Source organism: Ornithodoros turicata, chromosome 9 (assembly GCF_037126465.1).
Source record: "Ornithodoros turicata isolate Travis chromosome 9, ASM3712646v1, whole genome shotgun sequence".
In the NCBI taxonomy this organism is placed as follows: domain Eukaryota; kingdom Metazoa; phylum Arthropoda; class Arachnida; order Ixodida; family Argasidae; genus Ornithodoros; species Ornithodoros turicata.
In genome coordinates this window covers 2541150-2552003 of record NC_088209.1, presented here as the reverse complement: position 1 = coordinate 2552003, position 10854 = coordinate 2541150, and the positions used below count along the sequence as shown (strand labels likewise).

Here is a 10854-nt window from a genome sequence, read left to right as displayed (position 1 = left end):
ATACACAAATTCCCCAGCCCAGCCGGCTCGGGTTACGAAGGCGATGCTATAGCAGCATGAATCTTCCCCGGCGGTTCGTGCAAAATATTTTGCGAGAATATGTTTGAAGGAAACAGGCGGGACAACCTTCATGTTGCGTGATATTCGAGAAAGTGATTTATTCGAGAGGAGATCGTGCTGGAAACGGCTCTGCGCGAGAGAATAGCGATGGCGCTGTATGGCGATGGCGCTGGAACCGCTACAGTTGCCCCCCTCCTAGTGAATGGGCGAAGTCCATGAATGGTGCGTGCAGAGTACTGGTGCGTCAGTCGTGACGTTGCCCACATACATGAGGCCGACAACGGCAAGCCCTTTCGCCATCACCACCACCACCTGGCGCCCAGGAGACCTTGCGGCGCGGCGGAAGCTGGCGGACGGAGGCTGTAGGGCAGGGACTTGCGGGCGCTTGGGGATGGTGCAGCCTAGCTGCGAGCAGGCTTCCGTGTAAGCCGGCTTGAGCCGATCAATAGAAACTTGGTCGTCCTTCCCGTTGATGCGGAGCATGAAGTGCTTCGGTGTACGGCTGATGACGGGGTAGGGTCCGTTGTAGGGCGGTTGAAGTGGCTTGCGTACGGCGTCGATACGCACAAAGACGTGCGTGCACGTGAGCAGGTCCCGATGAACGTAGACCCTAGCGCCAGAGGTGCGACGCGGGGCCGTCGGACGCAGGTCGGCGAAAACGGCTCGCAGCCAAGAAACATAGTCTGTGGGGTCGGGAACGGTGCTGGCGGACGCAGGCGCGAAGAACTCGCCAGGAAGGCGAAGGGTCGTGCCGTACACCAGCTGCGCGGTAGTGCAGCCCAAGTCAGACTTGAAAACCGACCGCAGGCCGAGAAGGATAACTGGTAAGGCTTCAGGCCAGGCTGAAGAGTTGGAGTGGGCTCGCAAGGTGGCTTTAAGGTGACGATGAAACCGCTCCACCAGGCCGTTAGACGCGGGGTGGGAGGCGGTGGTGCGAGTGCGGTGGGTGCCAAGGAGCGCAGTGAGGGCGGCAAAGATGGACGATTCAAATTGCCGTTGGGACACAAATTGCATTGGGACACCCACGTCGATACGAAGGCAGCGGCGACGGTGCTGGCGGAGATGTCGGGAATAGGTGCGGCCTCGGGCCATCTCGTCAACCTGTCAATAACAGTAAGCAGGTAGCGGTGCTCTTGCGAAGGCGGTAAAGGGCCCACGATGTCGACGTGTACCTTGTCAAAACGTTGATCTGGCGGAAGGAAACTTGCTACAGGTGCCGAAGTGTGGCGGTGTATTTTCGCCCGTTGGCAGTGCAAGCAGGAACGTGTCCACTGCTTGGTCTGTGCGTGCATGCGAGGCCAGACGTATCGCGAGGCGATCAACTTCTGCGTTTCCCGTATGCCCGGATGAGACAACGCGTGGAGGGTGGTGAAAACTTGCCGGCGGAGAGCGACCGGTACGAAAGGCCGAGGGTTGCCAAGAGAGGTGTCACAAACGATAGTCGATGTGGCTCCTGGAAGCAAGAGGTCCTCAAAATGGAGCGTCGAATTGGGATCCGCGCTGAGCGTGGCCAATTCTTCGTCTAAAGCCTGGTGATTTGCCAACCCTTCGAGGGAGAAACGGTTGTCGGGGACAAGACGCCGGTCTCGTGACAAGGCGTTGATACGACTGAGGGTTTCCGCTACAGTATTGTCCGTGCCGCTGATGTATCGCATGTCAGTGGAGAATTCAGAAATGAATGAGAGTTGGCGGATTTCTCGAGGGATGTACTTGGTGCCGGATGACACGAAGGCATAGGTTAACGGCTTGTGATCGGTGTAGATGATGAAGGGCCGACCCTCGAGAAAATCGGGAAAGTGTTTCACGGCTAGGAAGACTGCGAGGAGTTCACGTGAAAACGTGCTATACCGCACCTCCCTGTCCTTGAGCTTGCACGAAAAGAGAGATAGAGGCTGCCATTGGTTGGAAACTTGCTGCTGCAGGACAGCGCCGACGGCTGAGGCGGACGCATCTACCATGAGGACAGTGGGCGCGTCGGGTACCGGATGCGCCAGAAGAGTGGCGTTCGCCAAGGCGAGCTTAACCTTGTGAAATGCGTCGATGGCGGACTGCGGCCAGTCTAGGGTGGCAGAGCGACTCTTGGCTGAGGCGAGTAATGCTTCTAAAGGCTGAAGGGTTGATGCGCAGCCGGGTATGAACCGACGATAAAAGTTGACAAGGCCGAGAAATTCCCGGAGCTTGCATGCCGAAGGCAGTTGGGGAAAGTCTCGGATGGCTTGAACCTTGGTTGGTTGTGGGGTGATACCGGCGCTCGTGATAAGGTGGCCAAGGAATTCGAGCCGCTCTACGCCGAATTCGGACTTAGCGGCGTTGATTACGATGCCAAAGTCGTTGAGCCGGGCGAAAAGGGCACGGAGATGTTCGACATGCTCCTGCGGCGTAGAACTTGCGATAAGTAGATCGCCGATGTATGCAAACACAAACGGGAGGCCCCTGATGACTGAGTCGATGAACCGCTGAAAGGTTTGTGCCGCGTTTCGCAGGCCAAACGGCATCCGCAGAAACTCAAACAATCCGAACGGCGTGGTGATTGCTGTTTTGCCGACATCCGCGGGCGCGACCGGTATCTGATGGTACGCACGTATCAGGTCGGCCTTCGAGAAAAGTCTGGCGCCGTGAAGATGAGCGGTGAAATCTTGCACATGAGGAATGGGGTACCGATCCGGCACCGTGACACGGTTCAGGGCTCTGTAGTCTCCACATGGCCGCCAATCCCCGGTCTTCTTGGGGACCATGTGGAGAGGTGAAGACCAGTTACTGGAGGATCGTTGGACGATGCCGAGGTCGAGCATGTGCTCGAACTCTGCTCTGGCCACTTTCAGCTTCTCCGGAGCCAAGCGGCAAGGGCGAACATGCACAGGCGGCCCGGTGGTCACGACGTGATGCACGACGTCGTGCTGGGCCGGCAACTTCCAGTTAGGGGGTTGAGTAAGCGCCGGAGAGTCTTGAAGAACGGCCTCGTACGGGGTTTGAGGTGGCGGCCGCCGGAGGGTTGGTCCGATGGTATGTGTTGAAATAACGTCGCCCTGAACAGACAAGCTAGTGGTGGTGTCTATCAAACGGCGGCGGCTCATGTCAACAAGTAGGCCGAAGTGGGCCAAGAAGTCAGCTCCCAGGATGGCGTGGGGGACCCTGGCGAGGATGAAGACCCAGAGGAAAACACGTCGTAGTCCGAGATTCAGGGTCACGAGTTTCTCGCTGAACGTGGTGATAGGTGTTGCGTTGACGGCTTGCAGGGTGTTATTAGGTGCACGGCGTCGAATGTCGTCAGCGGATGCTGGAATGACGAACACCCCAGCGCCAGTGTCCACTAGAAACCGCGTGCCGGAGCAGCGGTCGGTGATGAAGAAAAGACGTGGACGACTGGTAACTGCGTCAGCGAGACTGGTCGCCGTCAGTTGCTGACGCTCCCGTTTCCCGAGCGGGAACAAGGAGGCTGACAGTGGCGGGCGTTGTCGCCGAAGTTTTGGTGATACCAACACTCTGTGGAGTCAGCAGAGTGTGGGCGCAAGGGGCTGCAGCGACGACCGGCGCGGCGAGGGCTGCGGGGCCTGGGACTTCGGGGACGATGGCTAATGTGAAGCGAGGTGGAGATCATGGTAGTGAGTCGCGCTACCTCATCACGGAGAGCTTGAAAGTCAGCCAAGGTGGGGGTAACGGGGGCGGAGGATGAAGAGACCGCAGAAATGGCTGGTGGAGCAATATCCATGATCTTATCCGCTATCTCTGCCAAGGCTTCCAGGGACACAGTGGAGGACGTCGTGAGGATCATGCGCACGGTGTTCGGAAGTCGCTGCAAGAACAGCTCGCGCAAAATCGATTCGTCCACAGCTGAAGCACGATCGCCCAAGAGCTGCTGCATGCGACGGAGAAGTTGGGAGGGTCTCCTGTCGCCCAGGACTTCGGCAGTGAGCAGCTGGCGGAGGCGCTCTTGTTCAGAAGCTGTGGTACGACGGGTCAAGGCTGTTTTGAGGGCGTCGTATGGGCGCTCCGTTGGGGGGACGGTGATGATGTCCCGCACCTCAGCAGCCTCGTTTAGCCCGAGCACTCCAACGACGTGATAGAATTTCGTCAACTGGGCAGTAATAGCGCGGAGTGCGAATTGTGCCTCAATGTTGGCGAACCAGAGGACTGGGTCAGCCGGCCAAAACGGGGGAATCTTGACGGTGAGGGCGTGCAGTACAGGTTGATGAGCCCTATCACCGTGTGATGGAACGTCCTGCCCGGGAGGGATGCTCGGAGGTGCTGGTTGAGATTCCATTGAATATCACGTTCGGGTCACCAGGCGGGACAACCTTCATGTTGCGTGATATTCGAGAAAGTGATTTATTCGAGAGGAGATCGTGCCGGAAACGGCTCGGTGCGAGAGAATAGCGATGGCGCTGTATGGCGATGGCGCTGGAACCGCTACGTGTTCTTCAATATGTCCTCGCAAACTGTCAACCTGATTTTCAGTTTTCGACTTCATTCGATCGGACGTAGGTGATGGTGATGAAATTTTGGGGTGCCACATTACAAGTTCGTTCAACACCACGATGCGGCGAATCGCTCATCGAGCGAAATGAACCCGTTCTCTGCAACTTCAATTGCGCGCAATTGCTGCAGGGGTGACGTAGTAGAAAATGTTGCATCTTGTGAAGCGACTCTAAGTTCCTAAAAATACTTCGATTTATCCCTCTCTATGGACCGTGCTGCAAAATTTCGGAGCGGACAAAGAAGAGCTCTCTAAGCGGTTATGTACCTTCCACAACCGAACGCTCACGAACGTACAGCGACCGTGTGTTGTTCGGAAGAATCGTCTACATTTCGTTTGCTCCCCTTATCTGTTTTTGTTCTTTTTTTTTTCTGAATGGCAATGGAGTCGGTAGCAGGGTTGCGGAGTTACCACTCCGGGGTTGGAATGATTCGGGAATCATTCCAGATTTATCAGAACCCGGAATGGAATTGGAATGGAATGGCGGGAACTGTCCTAGGAATGGAATGGAATTAGGCTTTTTTTTCGCAGGCGGAATGGAACTGGAATAGAATGGTCTGGGTGCCGCACGGTCAAGGGCGAAATAACCTTTTTCTGTGATGGGTGATGTCAATCTCCTCTATCAGCACGGTTACCGGCCCCTTTTCTTTTATTGATGGAATTAAAGGAATGGAATGGGGTTGCCAGGCCATTCCAGGAGTGGGAATTGGCCATACCTTTTCATCCCTCGGAGTGGAAATGCAATGGAATGGGTGATCCCATTCCGAAACCCTGGTCGGTAGTGATGAAAAGGCGATGCAGAGAGCGACGGGAGAGTTAAAATTCTCCCACTTTGTCTCCGTCGTCTCCTATATTCCTTGCGCAGATACGGAGCCAGTCAGTAGAAGAAGAGTATCTTGTTTGTTCCGTGCTATTGCCGCGATGCAACTGTGGCCATGAGCGGCGTGCAGGCATGGACAGATGGAGAGAGGACAGCAGGAAGGAGTAGGGGATAGGGGGGTCAGAATGCGACTTCAGGGGGAACTGCGCGGACATTGGTCTGGAAAGTCTCCGGAAAACTCCAGGGAAAACCGCAGACAGCACAGCCGGTGGTAAGATTCGAACCCACCACCTCCCAGCCTTCAACACGACCGTGGCTCGCCCATACGAGCAGGACGCCCTAACCTGCTCTGCCATGGCTCTCGTGGAGAAGAAACAATGCCTGATGATTGGAAAATCCGCAAGGTGACACCCATTTTGTCCTACCAATTATATCGCCCCATTTTATTGACTAGTATTTCACAACGTTCTCTCGCAAGTTATATGCTCGCACATGGCACTGCTCTTAATACAAACTCATTTTTGGTTTCAAGAAGACATTATCTTGTGAAACACAACTGACTTCACTAACACACGAGCTGCATGACTCACTTCACTGGGGCTCCCAAACTAATTGTATGTTCCTTGATTTCTTTAGCAAAAAGCTGTCGATCAAAGTTCCGCATACCCTCTTGTTGCTAAAGTTAGCTACTGTCAACACAGTCAACACGGCGTCTACGGGAGGGCATAGGAGGGAGGGGCAATTTCCCCCCAGACGTCCGCCGAGGGGGCGCAAAAATGACGACCGGTTGGCTGGGAGTGTTTGGCGTCCCAGAAACCCATGACAGTCGTCTGTCGTCTGCAGAGCTCTGCCGCATTGTTAGCCAGTCACAAGTGTCACTTTTGCTAGTCATATATTAACGCCTTGTGCACAAGCCTATCCCTTCAATAGAATAGAATATATATATGAAAGGCTCCATGGATGTCGTGTGGTACGCTTTTCATTCATTGCGTTGTGCCGTGTTTCGTCTCGGGACGTCACGCGCATATTGATCACCCCCGGAACGCACGGCCCAAGAACTTGTGTGGTAGACTGGGGTGCTGGGGTTGGGAGGGGGCGCAAAGATCGGAGTGTACCCGCCAGTGCCAAAAAGTTGTCGCAGGCCGTGGCGCTCAACGTATAAACTCGAAATACTGGTTTGGATACAGTCGTTCTTGAGTGATCATTATCGATTTGTACGCGCCAACAACTCAGATTCCGAACTAATTCCTGTGGTGTCCGGAATCAGTATAAGGCACTTTACTTTTTCTTATTTATAGTAGCCGTCTAGCGAAACATTTAAGAAATATTCGAGATATCTTGAAGTTTCGATGATTGGCAAGGTTTAGATGGGTTGGCTCTGCTCAAGTGATGTGAAGCTGGTTAAAGTCCACCATAGTTAATGGTATATTCACAGTTATATTTACAGTTAGCCAGTCATATATCATGATAGTATCGGTAGTTTGAAAAACTATGGCGATACCATCGACATTCCGATTCACTATATAGTATGCCCCAAGACAAGACGAGGAGGCTGGATGTAAATGCATTGATTTATATGCAACCTGCTATACGATGCATAATATCTCTACTGCTGAGCCACCCGCGGAAGCAGAAGACGCATTGAATGGTCTCGTGCACGTGTACACGCAATTAATTCGGTTCTTCAGAAGCCAGTTGTTTAGAAGTCTGTCTGCCGTTTGATTCTTCATTTGCAAAAGCAAAATGGGTAAGTGTTCACGTGAACTCCAGCGAACTTCAATAGCTTAGAAACAGCGCCTCTGAGGTCCGCTACTTAGAGAAGGCTCACAACTACGTCCGTATACTGTTACTTCTCACAATGATGTCAGGTCGTACGATGCGCTGACGTTGCGTTTTCAACACTCTTACTAACTCTCGACAAGACTAGCGACGAGCAATCCGGGGGCTTAAAATTTCGTCACTGTCTCCAAAAATTTGTTTCATTTTTTCCTTTTTTTTGTCATTTAGACCTCCCTTCCGCAAACATTTCTTGTGCCAGACCAATCTGTGTAGCTTATGACAATGTACAAGGTGGGTGTGTTTGATTGCGAATTCGCATAAACAGTTTCGCAAGGGCTTGGCTATGTTCACTGCAGTCCTGACATATTGTAAAACTGTAAAATTGTGAGCACCCTTCTCAGTGCAAATGGGGTGTAATTTGGGCCTAAATCGTTTTGCACACCCCTGTTACACCCTTCTGGGCAAAAGAAAAGTTTGCATGGGGGCATTATATGGGTGTAATAGTTACGGAGCCTGATCGTGAGTGGGCACCTGTGGCTACTGGCGTGAAAAAGGTGTAACTGAGGAAACTGTTCAACATTGTCCTGGGATATGAATGTCGTGTACGCTGAGTCTAAATTTTCCCTCATACCAAAACCAGTAAGAAACACAGACGTTATCTTGATGGTGAGTTGACACTCCAAGGAGTTCCTTACCTGAGTGTTCTTTTGTGGATGTAATCAAATTAAACATAGACATGTCACCCTTCGTTTTGACTGGAAGACGAGGAGGGATATCAAACTTGCAGACGCGCGCAAGACCAGCAACTTACATAGTGTCTGTTTTCTCTTAGAGAGGAAATGCCATTCTAAGCGAACTTTTGGTTAGTTATACCATTTATGCGATGTTCCCAATTTATAACTAATTTTAAGCGCGTACATCCTTATCTGCATACCAGACCTGCATATTAATCCAATAAGGCACCGGAGCTGAATTGCAATTGGGAAAATTTGTCTACAATGCGTTACATTTTCATGTTATGCATTTACTTTCTTTGGTATGCATGATACACTCTCTATGGAAACAAAGCTGCACACGTAACGCCATTGTTTAAGTGTACCACTTAGTTACACCCCTGATGGTATCAAATTAGCACCTCTCTTGGAGGACGTACTTCCATCTTAAGGTGCTGATCTACACCGAAAACGTACGGTATCATCCAATTACACCCTAGAAGGTGTATAAAATTTTAGAGTAAACAACTACGCGTTTCTTTTCACGTAATGGGGACTGTGTTGATATGCTCCACCTCACGCCACCGTTGCCTAATCAGATTCGGACTTTTTCTTCCTTATTCCGACGCTGTAAGTTCAAGTTCACATTCCTGAGCCAGTTTACGGAAGTTCCTAAGTCAGTTTTCACTGTGTTGCGTTAGGTTTGGGAGTGAGAGAAGGGCCCGTAAAAGCACAAATAATCTTCATGGGTTCTGTACTGGCGCTTGTTGCGGCGGAAAAATTTCGAAAATGCTCTCCAGATTTCTGCTTTAATTAGTGCAATTCAAATGCCGGTCGGTGCAAAGAGCGAATTGTCCTAGTTTGAGTTATAGTCAAGTAGTTGTGCCCAGTTTTATCGTACAGATACATCGTTATTCCTACTGATCCTTACAAGAAGCAGATCCAGTCCCAGTTCCTATTTTTTAAAAACATATTTACTCCAGGCCGCCCGGTTGGCGTAGTGGTAAAAATTGCTGGTGATGTGATTATATCGTATTTACTCGTGTAATTGACGCACTCTAGTTTGTGGAAGAACGTATAGCACCACAGAGGGGATACGCTTGTTACGCGACGAAATTTCTGAGGCACTCGTTCTGTAAGGTGTCGTGGTTGTCATGGGGTGTACGTGCTGAACTTGGGTGCGTGAAAAACGCGGAGGAAAAGTAAGTGCGCGCCAAACTTGGGGATTGCGCTAATTACGCGAATAAAACTTGTTCATCAGCGCAATGTCTTGGGTAAAAGCGAAAACGCTAAAACGGCTGCAGTCTGACGTAAGACTTCTGCCGGTAAGAAAGCCATAAAGGGACATCTACCGAGTCCCTTTATGGGGGGCCTACCGAGTCAGTGCGTTATTAGACACGTATCAGACTGTAAGTTACTTCATTGTAGATGTCATTATTTATTATTGCCTCGTTCTTCGGAGGACCAGTATAGAGGAACCACGTGAGGAAGCCACGTACGTAAAATACGGTCCAGCGTCGGACTGTTTGAGATGAATGTGGATAATGAACGACGTTCCTATACATTCGGTGTCTGTTTTATTGCGAGGCAAGCACGAGCTGTCTCGCCTTGGCGGACGTGCATGCGATCAAGATAAAAATAAGGACTGTTTTGAGGCACGATAAGATGTACTCAGCAAGTTTTCGCCTGGTAACGGTGGCTCGACATCTTTCCTGAACAGAAACCGTTACTGATACTGATGTTACATCAGCGAAAGGGCTGTCTATCAAATTCAACCAGAAATAATTGGCAGCGACTTTATTCGAAATAATTGGTGCAGTGACTGTGAGCATTATACAACATGTAAAATAACGTTCTTTTAGCTTTCATTGTGGTCCAGTATGTTGCTCTAAACGCTGCACATAGAGCAGACAACCTAGTGAGCGCAGAAGCATTGGTCATTGTAATCATATCGTGTGCGTGCAAAGAAATCAGATCGAACGCATTGATTCGACGGATCAACGAACGAATGCTTAGGATATGATTACAGGCATGCGTTCAAAGTTAAAATAATAAGACCACCCTTGTTGAGGTACACAGGTAACAATTTAGAGGGCGTCGCCCAACACTTGGGGTTGTATATAGAGGGTCTGTATATTAAATGACTGCATATTTGCCGTTCGCTGCAATGCATTTATGGTATCTGTACCGCCTATGTCAGCCCGAAAGGACAACTGGGCGCCACATTGATAACATTTCTTGGCTGACCTCTTTTGCAGCTGATATGTCGAGCATGTCGAGCATGTCAAGCATGTCAAGCATGTCGGAGATGTCCGGCATGAGCGGTAAGTCAGCTGAAGTATTTCTAGCTCATTGCGAATTTGATGGCTAGTCACGTGAGACGTTCGCAAAGAGCGTCACGCACACTGCGGGAACACTGACTGTCTACTCCCTGTGGAAGGTGTTGCTGACCAGCAAAATGTGGCTCCCTATGTTGGACGCACAATAGCGGCTCAACTGGGGAGGGGGGGAGGGATGCGAGCAGTGAAACGGTTACCGGTCACACCATGGATTCGCGCAGTTGCATCCTTATTAGCAAGCGGTAGTATACCGCTGATAACGTGGCTGTTGTGTGCCTAGCGGAACCAATGACAGAGCAGGATGGTTGCGGTCCGCGCCGGGAACGTGGACGCCCAGTCGGTAATTAGTTTACTGGAGCGCGAGGCTTTCAGAAATACCAAAGTTATAGGACAACCGACCTGCGTTCCGTAGCAGAAAGTTGTGACTTTGGGCAACGCAAAGGGGCATAGCCCTGCGCACGACGACACCGTACCGTCTGGAAGGAAATGGGTTGGCTGAACGAGCGATACGCAACATTAAGTTCTACATGACCGTCTACCCTGGTCACCGAGGAGGTTGGAAGGGTGCGTTAGAAGGAGCCGTGCACCACCATAACAGGTGACACACCGCAGCATTAGGTTGTAGTCTCCACTACGCGGTTTATCGAACTGCGCCGACGTTCAGGGCCT

The 10854-nt window shown here is 51.2% G+C and overlaps 1 protein-coding gene across 1 annotated transcript in view; it reads left to right on the top strand.

Annotated features, from left to right (window-relative positions):
• The first annotated feature begins 7014 nt into the window (after nt 1-7014).
• LOC135369196 (uncharacterized) overlaps nt 7015-10854 on the top strand; it is a 63454-nt gene continuing 59614 nt past the window's right edge. The window contains exons 1-2 of the mRNA XM_064602829.1: nt 7015-7101; nt 10105-10170. The gene's annotated coding sequence lies outside the window, so the exon portion shown is untranslated. The remainder of the gene's footprint in view (nt 7102-10104; nt 10171-10854) is intronic.